Source organism: Sceloporus undulatus, chromosome 5 (genome assembly GCF_019175285.1).
Source record: "Sceloporus undulatus isolate JIND9_A2432 ecotype Alabama chromosome 5, SceUnd_v1.1, whole genome shotgun sequence".
NCBI lineage: Eukaryota > Metazoa > Chordata > Lepidosauria > Squamata > Phrynosomatidae > Sceloporus > Sceloporus undulatus.
This window is the reverse complement of record NC_056526.1, coordinates 142,613,405-142,633,600: the sequence shown is the minus strand read 5'-3', so window position 1 is coordinate 142,633,600 and position 20,196 is coordinate 142,613,405. Positions and strand designations below refer to the sequence as shown.

The 20,196-nt window shown below is 40.9% G+C and overlaps 1 long non-coding RNA gene across 1 annotated transcript; it reads right to left on the bottom strand.

Moving 5' to 3' along the window:
* Positions 1 to 10,064: 10,064 nt before the first annotated feature.
* On the bottom strand, positions 10,065 to 13,289 carry LOC121931629. The gene is made up of 3 exons (XR_006104191.1): positions 13,158 to 13,289; positions 10,964 to 11,060; positions 10,065 to 10,101 (listed from the first exon to the last, which is right to left on the bottom strand). It is a non-coding gene; the product is annotated as an uncharacterized LOC121931629 (long non-coding RNA).
* Positions 13,290 to 20,196: the final 6,907 nt, after the last annotated feature.

The window sequence follows — 20,196 nt, the reverse complement described above, 5'->3', positions numbered from 1 at the left end:
TGCTTTCCCCCCCCCTCCATTTTTTTAAAAAAAACTGGTGGCAGTGTGCACATATTCTGTCAAATTTAAAAACCTCCAGGTGTGTGTGTTGTGTGTAGCAAAAGTATTGACATATTGTATCACTTTGCCAAATTGAAAGGGAAACATTCGCATTGTAGAATTTGCATCTTACACAATAATAATAATAATAATAATAATAAAGCCTCTTGCAAAGTGAGGTGCCCTGACGGGAGCAAGGAAATGAAAGAGAAATGTAGCACAAGCACACACATACATTCTATCTATACGTATCACCCTGTAGCAACAAGCCTTCGCATAGTCTTTATTTTTTAACTTTTTTTATTTTTTATTTGAAAAATAAAAATAAAAATATAAAAAGAGACAGAGAAAGCTGCCTGCAAGAGGGAGGCATGTTCTGTTCTTTGCTCTCCCTCTGACCATCCCTCCCCTGAACTTGACCCTTTCTCCTGCTTCATCCTCCTCCTCCTCCTTAGCCCTGATTCTGCCCTTGGCACCCTTTCTCCAGCTCCTTCCTTCTCCTCCTCCTCCTCCTCCACCCCAATGAAGGGGAGGCATGTTCCGCCCTCTGCCCTCCCTCTAACCTAAATCCCTCCCCTGAACCTGACCTGATCATGACCGGGGCAAAGTTCATATTTGCCGGACCCAGTTTTTCTCAAAAGATACAGCTTTTACTTTGCTTTCAAAAGACCTGTGCCAAGGGGCATTTGCCCCTGAATAGGTGTGAAAGCCTCGATTTCACTTGTGGAAGGATCGGGCCCAATATAAACTTCCCATGGTTAATCCAGTTTCTGAACCGGGGTAAAAGGTAGTCTGAATGGCACCATAGTTTAAGTGCATGAAAGGCTGAAGGATGAAAATTAGCTGAAGAATGGATGTTTACATTTGTAGAAACAATGATGGAGGAATAATTGAACAGATAGATGTTTCTCTGTCCTGGGAAACCTATAGTTCAAAGATAACATTAAACATATTGGGGGGGGAAAGCAGCATGGTGTTGGAATGTCATAGCATGCAGCCATACATTCAATCAGTGTGGCTTTGTGGTTAAATAAATCCACTTGACCCCTTTCAGAGCTTCTTTGGATTTGGGGTAGCAAAGTGGTATAAAGCAGCAGACTGACTAGTCTGGAATATGAACCAGGTCCCTGTTTTCTCCATCACTGAAAGTTGTATCATATGTAGCTCAGATAAGTTACATTTTCTTGGTTCTTCCTTAATGGGGAAAATTTGGCATATGACAGGAGTACCTTCTCTACACTTTTTGCATCCAAATCTGATGTGTCTTCTTCTGCATGCCTTTGCTATCCGTTTACACTTGTGGTGTGTATCTATATATGTGTAGGGGAGCAATATCTTGAAAGGCAAGGCCCACATTTAAAGGTTTGTATGGACCTAGGGGTATTCCACAATCACTAGCCAGGACAGTCATTCTCCTATCCTTTTTTATATCCTCTCTCTGGTGGAATGTGTGCATGGTAGTGGGGGAACTCCATGCTCTAAATTTTGTCCAGAAAAAAAAACAACAACCAGAAATTAATTTGGGGTTTAAGAAAGAGGTTAGATAATTCCATACTGGGAATAATTAGAGATATAAAGGCTATTCACAAGTTTGTGTAGCCTAATACATGAAGCACTACATTGAAAACAACAACAGCTGTGAGATTTTAAAATCATTTTGGTATTTATTGAAAAACAAAGTTTGTACAAAGGAAGGGATTATGGGGAAAGAAAATGTTTTGTGCAAAAATGAAGGCGGTAGTAACACACAAAAAAAATTTTCCACAATGAAATCCCACCCACCACTCCCAGAAAAAAAAAAAATCATTGGAAAGCGTGTTAAAAAGTGCAGTCTCACCTAGTGATGAGAAAAATAATTAATATCTCTTCACTTTCTGCATACCATTATGACACAGCAATCATATCACCTTTATCCATATCCTCTACACATGATCTACACTCATTGTAACAGCAGACGTATTGAGCAGAATCCCACAGCAAAATGTGATCTGGAGAATTTTGTCATGTGGCTAAGAATGCCCTAGGGATAACATCTGTTTGCAATCATATTGCTGATTAATTGGGAACAGGGTGCACCAACTGTTGAGAATCCAGTGTAGTGACTGGCTTGGGGCATTACTGATCCAGATGGCATGAGCTTCTCAATCCCAGCACACCTGCAGCATGTAATAATGGCATCAAATATGGAAGATTCCTTTGAAGCCATGGATAAAGCTCTTTATCAACCACAGTGAAGCAAGAGATTTATCTCAGGAGTGTTATGGGATTTCAGAATGAGTTTTGGAATTTCCTCATATAATGAGCCTTTTGTTTAGAAAGGATGGGGCATGTTGCCCTGAGCAAAGAACTAGATTGATAGAAGCTGTGAAATTGGCTACCCACATCAGAGGAAGGAAATTGGCATTAAGCAGGAAGTGCTGCAAGGCTCAAAGCATGGGCATGATAAATTATATGGCAATTCAGAGATATATTGCCAGCTGCATAGGCCATTGGAAGAGCTCCCACCGAAACCTCCCTGAGGTTATCAGGAAGGGAGAAAAACCACAAAGCTTGGGAAGGGAAAAGAATCCAAAATCCAAAATCTGTCATTAGCCAGATTGCCAATCTGCTGATGTTCTTATCAGCAATTTATCAAGAAACATATCTAAGTGAGCAACTCCATTTGACTGGATATAGGGAAAGAAATCTAGGAAGTAGATAGATATAGATGTCAAACATGATGGAAGAAATGGTGAATTATATCTCAGAGGTTGGACACACCTGCAGGGAATTGGACCAGATAATCACACGCACAATAAATTGTGTTAAAATGAGTAATTTTGGTTGAACATTTTTAGATAAGTGTCATTGTGGTAATGGCCTAAAATGTTAGGGATGATGGGAGTTGCAGCTCTTCTCCTGGCTTTCACTCTCACCACCCTGGTCAGCGGAAGAACAACCAGTTTGACCAGTAGCTCTGAGAATTGGCTGAAGATGTCTTCCAATCTTCTCTGCAGTCTGCTGGTTCTTGTTCAGCTCTCAAGACACCAGTCAACACAGTAGTCTTCTTAAAAAGATCTACTTTTATTCTACTATATACACTATGCACAAAACAATTCACTACTCACAAAACTCACACTACTATACTCCTCAATACCCACACTACTATACTCCTCTATACCCACAAAAAGTATTGCCATACATTATTGCTTATATAGACATTTGTCTCTCTATTCATTATACAGTTGCCACCTCCTGGGCGTGTACATACATTATGATTGACATACCATACTTGGCTCAATCTAGCCCTCATATTGCATCATACATTACTGTCCACTCAATGACTCTCAGGTGATATCAATTTGCATCTTTTCACTTTGTCATTGCCTCATATGTCCTTGGCTTTCAGGACCTTCCTAATTACATTACTTACAACACCTGTGTGACAATTCAATAACTTTTGCTGTGTCATGTTTCTTTCAAATACATTCATATACATATTATATTTCTTGTGACTATATATCCCATGTGGCTTTTTCCTGACAAAAAATGCATTTTTATATGATTTTTGCATGAATAAAACAAAGTTGTGAAAAGGGTGGAATCTCTTGCAATAGCTATCTCTGCCTCATTCTCGAGTTATCTGTAATTATTCAGAGAGAGAAAGAGAAGAAATTTGCAAAATGTTGAAAATAAAGACAGAAAATAGTAAATTGTGGTATATAGTAATTTGCCCAACATTTGTTGGTGGAAACTTTTCTTTGACATTGAAATAGCAAACTAGAAATTGAACAGATTACAGTACATCCATGCCATACGTGGGCGCACTTTACATGCCTTCCATGGAAGCCGAGTGATGATAAAAGCAATGGCGTGCATGCCTGTGGCACATACGCTGTCTTGAGCCACAAGCACGTGCCCCATTGTTTCCAATGGGGCACGAGCATTCGTGGATTTCCCCTTACGCCGGGGATCTGGAACAGATCTCCTGCATAAGGGGAGGGCCCACTGTATTAGTTTTCTGTGGGGTTTGGGGGCTATGTGACTGTGTTCTGGAAGAATTTATTCCTGACGTTTTGCCTCTATCTGTGGCTGGCATCTTCAGAGGGTGGTGGCATGGAAGTGTGGTGTGTGTGTGTGTGTGTGTGTATACACACTTCTGTGACCCTTAGTTGGGAGGAAGTGATTTACATGTTAATCTGTTGCTGAAGGCTTCAGGGTTGGAGGATATACGAGGCAGGTGTGTGTCTATTTAATTAGCAATCCATTGTCTTGGGGAAACCCCCTGACCCTGGGCATTGTTTATTTGCATGAATTGAGTCTTAATTTTGGTGTTCCTCAGGACTGGATACCGCCCAAAAAGGGTGGTCTGCCGCTGCCTCCATTTCCGCCGGCAGGAAGCCTCAGCTGCCAAATGGTGAGGCTTCCTGCTGGCGGAAAAAGAACCCTCAAATAGCAGGTTCTTTTTGCGTTGCTCTTGCGATGCCCAAGTGTGCAAACAGTGCACTTGTGACATCGCAAGCGTGATGGGACGTGTGGATGCTATGCATCTGTCATGTCAAAATGGCGGTGCCTGTGTAGACAGTGTGCCACCATTTGGATGTACTGAGTACGTAGTAGGGTTAGGGAGCGTCTAAAGGACACTCCCACGCAACCCTAGCACATACTCAGTACGTGCTTTTTGGCCCATCTGGACAGGGCCTTTGTTTCCTTTTAGGTTTTCTTCTTTCCTGTTGAAGTTGTCCAGGTGTTTGTGAATTTCAATCACCTCCCTGTGCATTCTGACCTGGTAGTTGTTGGCATAGTCCAGAATTTCAGTGTTTTCAAATAGCAATCTATGTCCAGGTTGGTTTATGATGTGTTCTGCTATTGCTGATTTTTCTGGCTGGCTCAAGATGCAGTGTTCCATAGTTGCATGGTATGCGGTAAACTCCTGCAGCAGTGACAGAGTCTCTCCTGTTCTCACTGAGCACAGCATTTGCTGGATTTTCTTGCTGCTTTATCACACAACGGGCAAACAGGATTTAAATGAGAGTTAAACTAGAGAAAACCAGGAAATGTTGTGTGATAAACATCAGGCATTTCCTGGTTTTCTCTAGTTTAACTCTCATTTAAATCCTGTTTGCCCTCTAGTTTGATAAAGCAGTTGTTCAGTCTGTAGATGATTTGGAGGTTGTGGCCCGTTACAGACGAGCATAAAGTACGGACTGGGTCCGTACTAGGGTTAGAAAGGGGCATCCCTTCCAGACACCCCTAATCCTAATACGGACTGAGTCCGTACAAAATGGCGGCGCCTGTTCCACATGGGGGGCGCCATCTTGACATAGTGGACGCTTTATGTCTGCACGTCGCGCGGCACATATGATGCCGCAAGTGTGCCATTGACGCCTCGCAGCGTCATAACTGCGCTGCAAAGAGAAGTGCCATTTTGCCGCTTATTTGCAGTGGGGAGGAGCTGTGCGGTTGGGATGCTGGGGCTTCTCCACACTGCAACCGGCAGCGGCGTGAGACCGCCTGTTTTGGGTGGTCTGTAACGTGCCTGGGTTTCCTTATCAGTTTCCTTATTCTGTCCATGACTTCTTTGATGTATGGTAAAAATACTTTTCCTTTGAATGGTGTTTGTCTTCACTCTTGTGTTTTTTGGGTTTTTTTCCCCCTGGGTCTGGCAGCTCTTCTGATGTCTGATCTGGAGTAGCCATTAGCCTATAGAGCCCAGTTTAGGTTCTTCAATTCATCTTCCAGGAAGTGGGGTTCTCAGATCCTTTTTGCATGGTCTACCAGTGTTTTTATTGTGCTCTTTTTTTGTCCCGGGTGATGGTTGGAGTTCTTGTGTATGTATCTGTCAGTGTGTGCAGGTTTTCTGTATACCATGTGGTCCAATTGTTGGTTCAGTTTGTGGATAACCAGAACAGCCAAGAACAGGTAATGTTCTTTCCTCCCCCCCCCATCATGAATTGGATGTTGGGGTGGATGTTGTTCAGATGGTTCTGAAAAAACAGCAACACAGAAGTAAAGACAACTTAATTAAATAGACACACATCCACCTCACATATCCTCCCACCTTGTGGCCTTGCCATACAACGACCAACACAAAAATTAATCACTTCCTCTCAACCAAGGGTCACACACACATCTGTGTCACCACCCTTTGAATATGCCTGCCACGTATGCAGAAACGTCAGGAATAAATTCTTCCAGAATGTGGCCACATAGCCACAGAAAACTGTGGATACTGGCCATGAAAACCTTCTACTTCACATTGAACAGATTATTCATAATACACATTATATATAATTGTAATCAATTTAAAGTGATATAAATCAATTATAATCAAATTGTATATTTTTCAAAATACCTCTAAAACAAGGACCAGCTCTTAGTAAATTTAGACTATAGTTAGTATACTCATCCAACCTAATATTTTCCTATTAATAGAAAGTAAGGGAAGGATACAAAGAGCAGATACATGACATGGCATGGTGGATGGAATCATAGTGAGTGAGTAGTAGGGAAGATCAGCTGAGAGGATGAAAAAGACAACCCAGGTTAACAGTTACTGGTGAAAAGGCCAGTCAGATATGTTGTGTCAATTTATTAGGCAGAAACATTATTTCCCATTCTCTGTTGAATTATTCCATGTTGGCTTTGAAATAAGTGCAGTAGGTTCCCCTGCCTAAAATTAATGGTTGATATGTTATTGCCTTGGTGGATCCCATTCCATGTTTTGGCCTTCATGTTCACAATGTGTTGTTTGTTGCTAACTACCTCAAGTCGACCATGACTCAGGGTGACCTTGTGGACAAGATATCTCCAAGCCCTCCTATCCTCCACTGCTCTGCTTAGTTCCTGCAGATCCAGGCCCATGATCTCTCTGAGTCTATCCATCTGGCATACAGTCTCCCTCTCTTTCCACCCATTTGTAGATAATGAGCAACTTGTGTATGTGTAGGGCACATAAAAATTTATGGGAAGATAAGAGAAAATGCATGTTTAGTTGGAAAGCCAGAGTCTAGTTATTTACACTTACATCAAAATAGGAGAATAACATTCTCCAGTTTCTGAAGAGGTGAAAATCTTTTCAGGGTAGAAATAATTATCGGTAACTTGCAGACCTCCCTGGTTGTTTTGTACATGGCTTTAATGCCAAGAAACTGGCTCATGCTAGTTAGAAGAAAATGAACATAAACAAAAGAGTGTTATTGCTTTGCCAAGAGAAGGTGTCTTACACTCTGCAAAGCCTACACTCCTATACATGTCTACTGGGAAGTAAGTCCCGTTAGGTTCAGCAAGGACATTCCCTCACAACAGCCCCAGGTTAGTTACTATCAGGCTGCAAAAATCTTGACAGCTTAATTCTTGATTTCAGCAGCACAAACTGGTTTCTACATGTATCCCCTAATTTCCAGTCACATTATTAGAATGACTCACTGCTAAATTGACTCCATTGATAACTAAGGCTGGACTGGTAAACTAATGTGGTTGGCCTAAACAGGATCTTTGAAGGGGCTTGAAATGTTTAACAAACCCTCCCATTACACCCCAAATGTTTGCCTTGTGTGTATTGGTGTTTATTGATGTTTGGTGTCCATCTTACAAGCTGACTCAACATCATTTTTCAATATTATTTTTATTGCAATTTAATTATTATAAAAAAGAAAAATACCCCCTCCCAAAAACAGTTGACAATGCCACTAGGACAATTAAAGACAAAGAAAGAGGGAGATAAGAGAACAACACTAGACAAACACAATAAACCCCTCTTTGCCACCCCATTCAACTTTTTGCACATCACTGATTGCAGTTCTTAAACAGTCTGCCCTCCATATTCATGATTTCTTTATCAGTAGAGTCAACCATCCGTGCCTTGACAATCTTCACAAAAAAAAAAAATAAGTTCCAGAAAGCAAACCTTGATTTTGCTATTTTATTAAGGGACACCATTTAACTACACCATTTTATTTAATGGGATTTGAGCATCCACAGATTTTGATATCCACAGGGGGTCCTAGAAGCAAACCCCAGTGGGTGACAAGGTCCCACTGCAAATCAAGTTTCTCCTCTTGGTTTATATACTTTCTTTTCCCATATACAGACGAGAGCTTATATAAAAATCTAAAAGTTCACCATCCCCTTTTCTTTTCTCAATAAATTCTGTGAAATTCAGCACCATTTTAAAACTACATGAGATAGGGGTGTAGCTACAACGGGGCCAAAATGAGGACATAATAAGAATTCTGCTCCCCAATAAAATATTCTTTCATTCCCTAAATTTGTAGCATTGCAGTAATTTAAACCTTCAGCTGAGCATTTAGAAATAGAGTTGAGGCATTAAAAGAAAATGGACGGGCTATGTTACCAAGGGAATGCAAGCACGGTAGGTATAAATTCTAGGTATAAATAATTTTCAGTTTCTTAATCTCTGCAATGCAAGAAATGTGGGGAATGAAAGAAATATTCATTGGGGAGTGGAAGCATTCTCACTTGCAGGGCCGATACCCTCACCCCTGCTACATCCCTGAAGCAGCATCTTCCTTCTCTTTCAGGCTACATGGACATAGCTAACCACACCCATGTGTGTGCATATTTTAAAATGGCAATAGAGCAAAGGCAGTGTTTTCTCTTCTCAACATGAAAATACAAATGCTTTCTCTTTTAGTCAATTTTTCCCCACAAAAATGTCACTGAAAGAGATACATTTTTCACAGGGAGGCAAAATCATTGCCACTTGCATCTCTTGCTTCATCCTGTATAGCCATGGTGGACTTTTCCACTGAGTAGTATCCAGCATACTGTAGTGGTTTGACTCTAGAGACCAGGATTTGATTTCCACTCAGCCATGAACCCTGCTGATTGACCTTGGGTGTAGGTCACATACTTTCAGCCTCAGGAAAAAGCACTGTCAAACCTCCTCTGAACAAATCTTGCAAATAAAACTCTACGAAAAGTTGGAAAGGACTTGAAGGCACACATCAGTGAAAATATTTGCACTTACCCATATATCCAATTGTATGTTTCTGGGGATTTTCTATTGGCTGGCAGCAGCTTTAAGTGCAAACACATCTGCCTATCCATATTACATTCCATCTAAGCTTATTTGTTCAGTGGTCATCCTTATATTTTGACCATTATTCAGGTGTTCAGTAATCATGTGTAGTCCACGCACATGGAATTTACTGTTTTTAAGAGCATGTTAACCCAGCTGAGAGCCAATGGTTTGTGTTGAACCCTGGTGGAACCAGGGCTCAAATCCCTACTTGGTCAAGGAAACCCACTGGGTGACCTTAGGTAAGTCACAGGAGTTTATCACACAAAGTTTATCCCATGAATATTAAAAAAAAATCCATGTAAATACGCATAACAATTACACACGACGTCACACAAAACCCACCATTAAAGTGGTCGCAAAGAAGCATTCATGCACATCTTTTTACTTTTGGGATTGCAGTGACAATGCATTTCCGATATCACGCTATTTGCGTAATTGCGTGTGAAAATCATTTTTGCAATTACACACCATTCCTGCTTTATTTACGGGATGCTTTAAATGTACTGTAATTTCTCTTTTTTGCCAAAATCAGACCAGTGTGATAAACTCCATACTCTCTCTGCTTCACAGGAAGGTGAAGGAAAACCCCCTCTAATGAAATTCTGCCAAGAAAACTGTGTCAAGTTCAACTTAGGGTTGCTATAGGTCAGAAATTACTTGAAGGCACACAACAATAACCACCTCTGTTGAGAGCTTAATTTGTCCAAGTCATGCTGTTTTTGTTCTTGCCCTGTCACCCCAGTACAGAGAATATCTCCCTAGAGTCCATAAACATCCCCACACTTTACAGTAAGAAGAATCATTTAAAGTACTAGAGTTAGGGTGGGTTATTTCATCAAAAGAAAACATGACAGACAGCTAAATCAAAGGAAATAAATTCTAGGGTAGCCATGTTGGCCATGTAGCAAAGGACAATAACATCCAAAATCCAAAAACAGTGATACCTTTATTTGATCAGTCAAAATGCACAAAATACATGATGCAAGCTTTTGACACTCCATTGGATTCTTCATCAGGGAAAAGTGTTAAAAATCATCCTGGAGAAAAATGTTTTAAAAATGACGATGTTAGTCACAGGGCTGCATTTTGTCAAGGTCTTCTTGATGTGTTATTTTGTGTTGAGATAGTGTGGAGGGGTATCTTTGCAAACAGGTCCCTCCTCCTCCTGGCCATGTGGAACTGGAAGCAAAGGCTTTGGAGTGCAGGGGAATCCTAAATCAGCCAAATCACAAACCCGTTCCAGATGGGCATAGTCCTCATACTTAGGGGCATCATGCTAAAGCCTCAAAGAGCATCTCAGAGGTTCATAGCTAAAGTTCTGTTGCACTGAATAATGCAAACAAAGGGAGGACAAAATCTAAAAATCAGAGTTGAAGTATTTCCCTGAAAGACAGCTTGGTGGGCACTGAACTGACACTGAGTAGGCAGTAGTGGTTGGCAGAACTAGGCAAACAGACTAAGCTGTGGAGAAGAGCAGCAGACACCTGTGTAAGCTCATCCAAGAGATGTTCTAGGCTGGCATTTTCCACTAGTTTTGGAAACAATATGGAAAATCCTTTAGTAACATTCCCTTAGATTTGCATTTGAAATGCTGTACATATCAAGGGATCACTAGTAATCTAATACCATCATCTAACCATAGCATTTGATGATATGAACTGGTAAGGAACCTACATTTTGTGTTTCAGTACACATTTGTATTCTGGCACTGAAACTGAGTGTATGGCTCATAACAGTCCATAATTAGCACAGCTGCTTTGTGTAGACAGTGAGATTCTGGGGTCAGTAGCATTAAAAAGTGCCCTTTTCAAGATCTATTTCTGAAATGTCATCATAAAAATACTCATATGCTTTACAAGATGGTTTTTAAAATAGCCACATAATCCTGTGTGTACGTACCCAAAAGTAAGCTCCACTGTGTTTTCAAAATCTTATCCCCAAGTGCTCGGTCGTGGGACTTGGCTGATGGACAATTAATGTGAAACATTGTGAAGTACTGCAAAAATATTAAATATTATCATTATTTGTTTATAGCAAGTGAACCAGCATGGCCAACCCATCCCTATAATCTCCTCTATTGTGTTTTTCTGTACTATAGCAGTTAACTTATTCTTCAATGCACAGATAGAGATGTCATGTGGCACCTAATTTGGAGATATTAAAAGCAGCTTGCACTGTTAAACTATAAAATTTCTGCAACTGTATTTTTTGTTTAAACAGTGACTCCCCAAGATACTACACATGCTGTGGAAACTGTTTATTCAGCAAAAGTGATTTATCTCTATATTACTGCAGGAACAAAACCATGGTCTTGCTTATCCACAAAGGAGTAAATCATGTGTACTTTGCTTTGAGGGCTTACTCTATCATAATCACTGAGATTGCAAGTAAGTGGTACAGTTTCATAAATAAAAGGAGATGAAGGAAAAGTTGCTTCTGACATTATGCAATCTAAAAATATTTTAACTCTGACTAAGGATGGCATCTCTCCTCTGAATGCCTGTCTTGGGGCGGTAATGGACTGGATGAGGGAAAACCGACTCAAGCTGAATCCAGGTAAGACGGAGGTACTCGCTATAGGAACACCGAATCCAGGAATGGAGTTGTGTCAGCCAGTTCTGGATGGGGTCACACTTCCCCTGAAGGATTCTGTTCATAGCTTGGGGTGCTCCTTGACTCGTCGCTCCAACTGACAGCTCAGGTGGATGTGACAGTCAAGAGCGCCTGCCATCAGCTTTATATGATATGCCAACTGCAACCCTTCCTGGAGCCGAGGGACCTGGAAACAGTAGTACATGCACTGGTAACCTCTTGATTGGACTTCTGTAATTTGCTCTACTTGGGGCTACCCTTGTGCCAAGTTCGGAAACTTCAGTTGGTACAAAATATGGCAGCCAGATTGATCACGGGAACTTCTAGGAATGACCATATAACACCGGTCTTGAAGTCCCTGAGCTGGCTGCCTATTAGTTTCCGGGCAAAGTACAAGGTGTTGGTGATCACATTTAAAGCCCTACTTGGCTTGGGCCCAGAATACTTGAGGGAACGCCTTCTTCCCTATTGTCCGCCCCGCACACTAAGATCCACTGGAAGAAATCTACAGCCAAAAAAATCTAGGTTAACATCAGTTTCCCAGAGGGCCTTCTCTACTACTGCTCCTAAACTATGTGCCGGAGGAGATCCGTCACATTTCCACTCTGACAGCTTTTAAGGAAACACTCAAGACGGATATCTTCCGGCAGGCCTTTCCAACTTAGTTACCCTCCCCAGATATTGTCCCCTCATTTGTCTATTCTTCCCCGCCTATGTTTCTGCCTTTTTTAAAAATGCTTTTAATGTTTTTAATGTTTTTATACTATTATTGTTTAATTCTGTTTTAGTACTGGGTATGGGGGGGGGAGGTGGTAGGTCTAGGGTTTGATTTTTAACTCTATTGAAATTGATGTATTTTATTGTTGTAACCCGCCCGGATTCTTCGTGATTGGGTGGCTATAAATAAATCTTTATTATTATCTTTATTATAATTCACCAAAGATATTTTAACATCGCTCCGGATAGCTGTTTTCATTTCAGAACATTATTGTAGGCACAGGCCTTTTTTTTTTAAGTTAACATTGGCAGAAATTGTGAATCAGGAGATATAACATTCTGCACAGGCAGAACTATGACACTTGTCTCCACTTAGCCCACTAACCATCCTTTAAACGTTGCAGCCCCCTCATTCCAATTTACTGGCTGATGGAGAAATGCCCAGTTATGTTCCTACATATAGCTTTAAGTACAGCAATGAGGCATCCTTTGGGATCTCATTACATTAAAAAAAATTACATTAAATATCTTTTTTAAAAAATAGATTGTATCTCTTTGGCAGGACTGTCTTTTTGTTGTTTTATTCTGTGATATTCAATCAACTTTTCAGTTACAGCTGATTCATATCTTCAACTTCTACCTTGTGGGCTTTAAGTTCAGTGGAGCATTATACATAGGCAACGCCATGCCTATAGACTCCTCAATATTATGTGAAGTCTGGGGTCTTCGGTTCCTTACTGGAATAGGTAGGATAAAGTTAGCTTACCCTTACATAACGCATTACCTGGATAATCGCTTAATGACAAGCCGAACTTGCAGCAACACTCATGCAGTCCTCTTAGCCTCTTTTATATCCTTGCTGATGAAGTAGGGGCTCCCCCTCACTCAGGATAAGACAGAGGATCCAGCAACTCAGATAATTAATGTTGGCATACACATGCATTCAGTGGGATGTTGTTTTTGTTTACCAGCTGGAAAATTTAAGACCTTGAGCATTAAAGAGTACACTAAAAGAGCTGAAGTATCTTACTGGTCATCCTAACTTGTAGGATAAAATTAGCTTGCCTTCCTTTCATATTTTAATTAGTTCTCTATTGGCAAGAGCCATGGCTTAATTCTGCTGCTGCTGCTGCTGCTGGCAGCATCCCTGTCTTCACCTTTGGAAAGCATTCAGGGGTAGCTGTGTTGGCCATTTAACAAATACAAACAAAAATCCATCAGTGATACCTTTATTGGCCAACTGAAATGCACAGTATACTTGTTGCAAGCTTTTGAAACTCCATGGGCTTCCTCATCAGGCAGGTTGTTACAAACCAAACAGGAGGGAAAAAAAAAAAACCAAACAATTGGAGATGTTAGATGCCTGCAGGTTGTTTCAGTCCTTAATAAAGATGTTATGATGGGGAGGATATATTTTGCAGGCAGGCTCCTCCTCCTTCTGGCCATGCAGCAATAGGGAGATTTTCTATGTACAGGAAATTTAAACTCCATTTGCAATTCAGCAGGGACCCCTCTTTTGTAATCCAGTATGTCTCCATTCCAGTGAGGTCACAGGCGTCTTGGTAGGCATCTTCCTGATGCAAAAGCATGGAGACTTCTTGAGGAATCCATTGTTCTCTGCCTACAGCTTGAATCTGATTCCAGTTTGAATCTGGATCATTTCCTGGCAGGGACACAGTGGCCTTCACCCACGTGGTGGGTGAAGACCCAGCTTTCTTGCCATTCCATGGGTCTCCCAGTAGAAGGGCTGGATTATGGGTTCTTCATTGGTAGAAAAGCAGATTGCCCAGTGGCAGGATCTGCCTTTTATACCACTCCATTGCCCATGACCGGAGTTTCCAGTGAGGTTGTGGCCATTTTAATACCAATATAAATGTTGACATGTATGATCTTTTTGATATCTCCCATTCCAGTGTGTCTAACCCCTGGGGCAGCAAATTAAAACTTACCACCCTAAAACAATTATGTATTTTACATCTAAACTATTTTCTCCTTTCACAGACAGATTGGTCTGCTTACTGAATGGTTCAGTGACTCCCATGTATCATATTTAAGAATGCTACATCTGCTGGAATATGGAAAGAAAGAATAAACTCTTGCATCCGCAATTTTTATCTGTGCAGGTAGCCACATAGAACTCCAGGGAGCCATGGGGAGCCCCATTAAAATCAACAGACATGATTTTATTTGTGGGACCAAACAAAGCCAAAGGAAAAATACAGCAGGTGTTAATATTTGAAAGTTGGAAGTAACATCAGTCATCCAACTGTGTTGTGGTTTACAGCTGCCGATTATCAGTCTCTTTTCTCAGAAATGCACACCTGGGATAAGTTCCCATGGAAAGTCAGTTCTGTATGATGTGTAGCCTGGTAGCAGAAAAGGCTACAAGGTGTTTTGAACTGCTGCTACACCCCTCACAAAAACACTTTTTCATTGGTGCTGTTTCCCTCAACTGTATCCCTTTCTATGATTTCCAGATTTTCCAATAGGAGAAAGCCAAATTATTTTTCATTTACTTTATTAGCTGGAAAGAATTTTATAGCAAATGCTGGCATAAAAAGAAAGTGAGATTTCCAGCTGATTTTCTGGCTTCCTTTAGTATGAGTTGGGAAATAAAAGCCTATATTCTCCCTTCACACTGGTTATGCAGAGAATATTCTTCATGCATCATTTTGTTAATCGGATTTGCACACTATACTGTTTTCCCCCAATTCGGCAATAAAGAAGTTTAATTTATCAGTGCTTGGCCAAATACTGAAAGCAGAGCCAGCTCCAAAAATAGAGGGGATAATGCTGACTGGGCCCATCTTTTCATTCTTGTTCCCAGTTGCCTGTTTATTTCCCCCTTTCCTCAGCTTCAACCCATTTAGCTGCCTAGAAGTATGCAAAACAAATCAAGATGATGTCCTGCTCCGATGAAAGGGCGCAGTAAGCGCCCTTGTGCGGCACGACGGCATCACGTCTGCGCCACCTTGTTTGGAGGCGGTGCGTTCATGACGCCATCATGGCGGCCCCCATGTAGATGGGGCACCGCCATCTTGTACGTCCTTAGGACATATTAGGCTTGGAGGCGTCAAGAAGTGATGCCCCTTTTTAAACCCTGAGGACGTCCATTAATTTTCATAGATTATTGGTTTTGCTGCAATTGTATCCTGATAAGGTAGTGGCACATTATTTGTGGGAGGGATTTAGGATAGGTGTTGGACTTCCATTTCAAGTAATTTGTTGTCTAAGAATTTAAAATCAGTTGTAAGCTTGCTAGGGGAAAGATTTAGAAAGAGGTCTCAGAAGGAGGGTTAGTTGGTCCTTTTCTTTCACCTCCTGCTTTCTATTGAAGGATATCTCCTCTCAGCATAGTACTGAAGAAAGTTCCTGTTGAATATGCGATCAATCCCCATTTGTCATATCTGAAAGGTGAGTCAGTTAATGATGTTATACCTACTGAACTGTGTACTGTCTGTTACACTCCATTTGATTTAGCAGTGACAGAGGTTTGCAGGCATGGTGTGGGGACTGAATTGGCAAAATGTGACATGAAATCAGCATTTCACCTTTTTCATTTGGCCCTGGCAGGCTGGTAATGGGTGAAGGGGACCCTTGGTGCATTGACAGAACCCAGAGAAATAGGGAAATTCAAAATGCCTTAATGAAAGAGTTGGTCCACCTTTTGCCACATCCTCAGATAATTTGTCAGAAGCTTGAGTTCTACATTGTTGATAGTGTTCACCTATTGGATGCAGGTAATCTGTTATGTCTGGGAGATTTGCAACAGGGGGTGAGGGGCCTTTTGGCCAGCCTGGCAGGAGATAAAGGCTAAGCAGGTATGTTCCTCTTATCCAAGGCAGGTACCTACAGCTAGAGGGAAATAAGAATTCAGTGCACACCCATGACACTTGTTTGTTAAAGAGGTGGATTCAGTAGCTGCCTTTTTAGGTCTTACATGGGACCAGGAGAATGGGAAAAGACCTTTGTTGCTGGCACCAAAACTGAGCCTACACTTTAAGTCATGAGACATCAAAGGGTGCTTCTTGGGTAGCCTTCCAGCAGTGGGCCAGTTGGAGAGCAAGCCATCTTTTGATATTCTCCTCGGGGACCACTCTGGAGAAGGTCTGGGTGAGATCATCTGCCTCAGCCACTCCAAAGCCAGTTGCTTCCTCCTTTTGCATCTCTCAGAGGTTAAGGGTTAAATAGCATAACATTTAAATTAAATTAAAGTGGGCACTTTTCAACCCAGTCTTCATTGTCTGCCTCTTTGTTTCCATGGTTGATCAGCAAACTGCAAGGGCAGCATTCCCTTGTGTTCAGGTGAAGAGGAAGATGCAGGATATTATCACATGTGGTAAGGAGGGATCGCTTCCATCCTTACCTTGTCCTTATCGCTTCCATAATTATCCAGTCCTTGTCCTGTCAGTGGCTCCGTCATTGTATTAATGTGAATTTCCATTAATACAAACTGATGGGGTCATGCCACTTCAGGGGTGGGAGAAGAATGGGTTAAGTGCAACATTGTCTGAAAATCTTATCTTGATTGCACAACAGATGTGATAATGATGACATTGTATGATAATTTTTATGTGATCATGTGGGAAGGATGGAACAGGGACACAACAAGGATGTCCCGTCACCCACATCAAGAGTTACATGCATCTCTCCTATGTTGTAAATCACTGAACTACAGATGGCAGCTTCTCAGTAGAGAATTTTCCAGACTAATTCCTAGATAGGCCATTGGATTCTACTGGGCAAGAAGTAGTATGCCTTGTTTCCTCCTGTTTTATCTGAGCCTTGTTGCATTCTTGCTTCTCCTTTAACCCTGACATTTGAGTTGCTTCTTGACCTTGACTTTTGACTTATTCTTTGGTTCACTGCTAGCTTGTCCCGTATTTTCTGGGTCCTTCTCACTTTTGGTAAATATCACCATAAGGTCCTTTCACATGTACCTTGCCCATTGGTCAATCAAAATTATTTTAATTATTTCATTGACCATGTAAACAGGGCTGACATCTCAAACAAACATTTTGAAGAGTGCAAAATCAAGCTAATCCAGTGAATAATGCTAATGACAGAAGAGTGCATGTCCAGTGTTGACTATCAAGATGGTAGTACGAAGATGGCCTGATTGCACTAAAATCTGTTAGACAGAACAAAATGCTCTAGGCTGATGATTGTGGTGATGGTTCTACAGCATGAGGAGCAAAGAAAACAAACAACCATTTTCACCTTGCAGCTCTTGTGTGCAAACTTATAGAAATCAGACTGCTGAAACTTGGTAAAATGATTCATTTTAAGCTCAAAAACTGCTGTGAACTCATTCATGGACCTGGTGAGCATCACAGAGAGAATAAAGTACAACTGTAAATTACTGGTGTTTGGTTATTTAAATGAAGAACCTGTGGAAATATTGAAGATTACCTTTCAACAAATCCCTAAACATAAAGTTGTGAAGTGTATTTGTTTTGTTTTCCTACTCTCTTCTCTGTTGCGTCTTAATATCTGAGGCAATAGCATGATCTGTATTTCCCATTACTTATGGCGCTACACAACTAGCCACTGTTTTGATTCATCAGGATGACAGTGAGACATTTTAAGTAGGCTCCATTTAAATTGTGGTTTTTCAAAGGAAATGGCCTAACAGCTGCATTGGCGAATGATGTACACAGCAGAAAACCAAACCTCAAGAGTGTTTTAGGGGTGTGGTGAGTAAAACATCCAAGTGTAAGTTAGTTCTTTCAGCATAAAAGTAAGAATCTTTATCTGGAATTCTAAAAGTATAGGTTACACAAATGGAAAGAAATAATCACCTGCAATGACTTCTTCTGGTCCAGAAAGGAGATGTTCAAACTGATCCATGTTCTGGCATATTTCTCAAAAGAGGAAAACTTTTTTTCATGCTTCTTACTACAACTGCTTTTGAAGAAATTCCAGAAAGTAGTGTATTCTAATGCAAAGGAAAAGTTATGAAATGTATGTGACTTGCAAAGAAGACGCAAGATAGTTTGTATCCTGGGCCAAAGGACAAAATGCCACACTATTTTGTACATTTCACATTGAAAAAATTGACTTGGGTGGCAGTTAAATTATCAACACTGAAAGCTAAATAGAGACCTGCTATACCATGCCATGCCATGCCATGCCACTTCAAAGTAGTAGGGTAATTTAGGGCATAAAGACAGGCTATGTGGCACAAACAGTTCCATCCTGCAACAGTGGGAAATGGTCAGAGGGCTGGGAGGAGTCCCCATTGCTGTCCCCAAGCAGTTGTCATCTGGGGTGATTGCTCCACTCTGCCTAATGGTAGGACTAGTGAGAGAATGAATCTGCACATTTCTTTTTTATATTAGAGGAATAAGAACAAGTTAGTGTATAATCACACAAAGTGGTTTTCATACCAGCACTGTTTATAATTTCACTAAGGGAGTAATCTAGAGCTATGCTTTCATGACTGGTTCATATAATTTCTATGTATTCTCTAGTTTAGTGAATACATAAGGACTTTCATAGTCCCTATGTATCTTCTAAAGTAGGGTATACATAAGGACTGTGAAAGTCCCCCATTCCCCACTTACTGGGCAGTAGCCACAATGATCAACAATGATCTGTTTCTCCTGTCAACTGGAAAACAGCTATCCCATTATCCCTCGTGTGATTCATCTTCAGTGCATGAGAAGATTGCAGCAGGGTCCCTGCTTCTATGTCTCACAATGCAGATTGCTCATGCGAAGAGGTGGGAAATACAACAAAATCCAAAATGCACAAAAAAGCAATGCCTTTTTTGGACAACCAAAATGCAGAAAATACATTGCATGATGTATTTCCTGTTGTTTGGTTGGCCAATAACGATATCACTTTTTGTAGATTTTTTTTGTATTTTGCTGCATGATCAGCATGGCTATCCTTGAATATATTTTTGGGAACAAGTGGTAACATCAGTCAGCTGCTTCCTCGGCAACAGGGGAACAGCCCTCTTTCAACTGTTGTGGGTGCTGGGGGGGGGGGGGGGGGGGGGGGGGGGGGGGGAGTCAGGCCAGAAGACACTAAATAGCCAGTAAACTAATGTGGTTATATATTTCTGACTGCCTTGGTGCATTCTGGCCAAAATATTTAGGTGCAGATACATACTGTAAATGCCTGTTAAGTGCTTAGGGATGGTGAGAAAGATGTTCCTTTTTTTTTTCATTTTGTGTTGACAGAAGACCTATTCATAAATTCTTCACCATTCATAGGACAAAATGAAGAGTTAGGCAAAGCTTAATTGAATGGTTTCCACATTTTAAGCGGCAAAGCTTCTTCACACAGGGGACCTTACAACCAATTCCATATTGGTTTCACTCAGCACTGAATTTTCCCAGTCTTAAATTTTATTTGTCTCATTTCTACATAAGCTTCTTACTTAAAAAAAATCCACCCACATTTTCTTATGCATTTTCATGCACATTTCCCCTAATACCTGTGTTTCTGCATACATTTTTCTCCGTATACACCTTTTTGGTGAATGGTTTTCCTTATGTAATGCTTGTTATTCATATTAACATTAAAATATACATTTTTGTATTCAATATGTATGCAGATTTTTTTGTTCAGAGATGAGATTCACAAAATGCTTGGTGGTATGATTTACTAAACAATAGCTGCATTCCAGTTTCTATAGTAATTTGTGAAGTGTGGATTTGGCAAATTCTCATCAAAATGTGAAGAAAACAAAAATCTCCAAGTGTGGTTGTACAGCCAGCCAAATGGTCAGCTCATTGTGCATTGAGGAAGACGAATGACAGCCTCTGGTAACACCTTCTCCATCAACACAAGTAGCCTTGGGTGGAGGAATG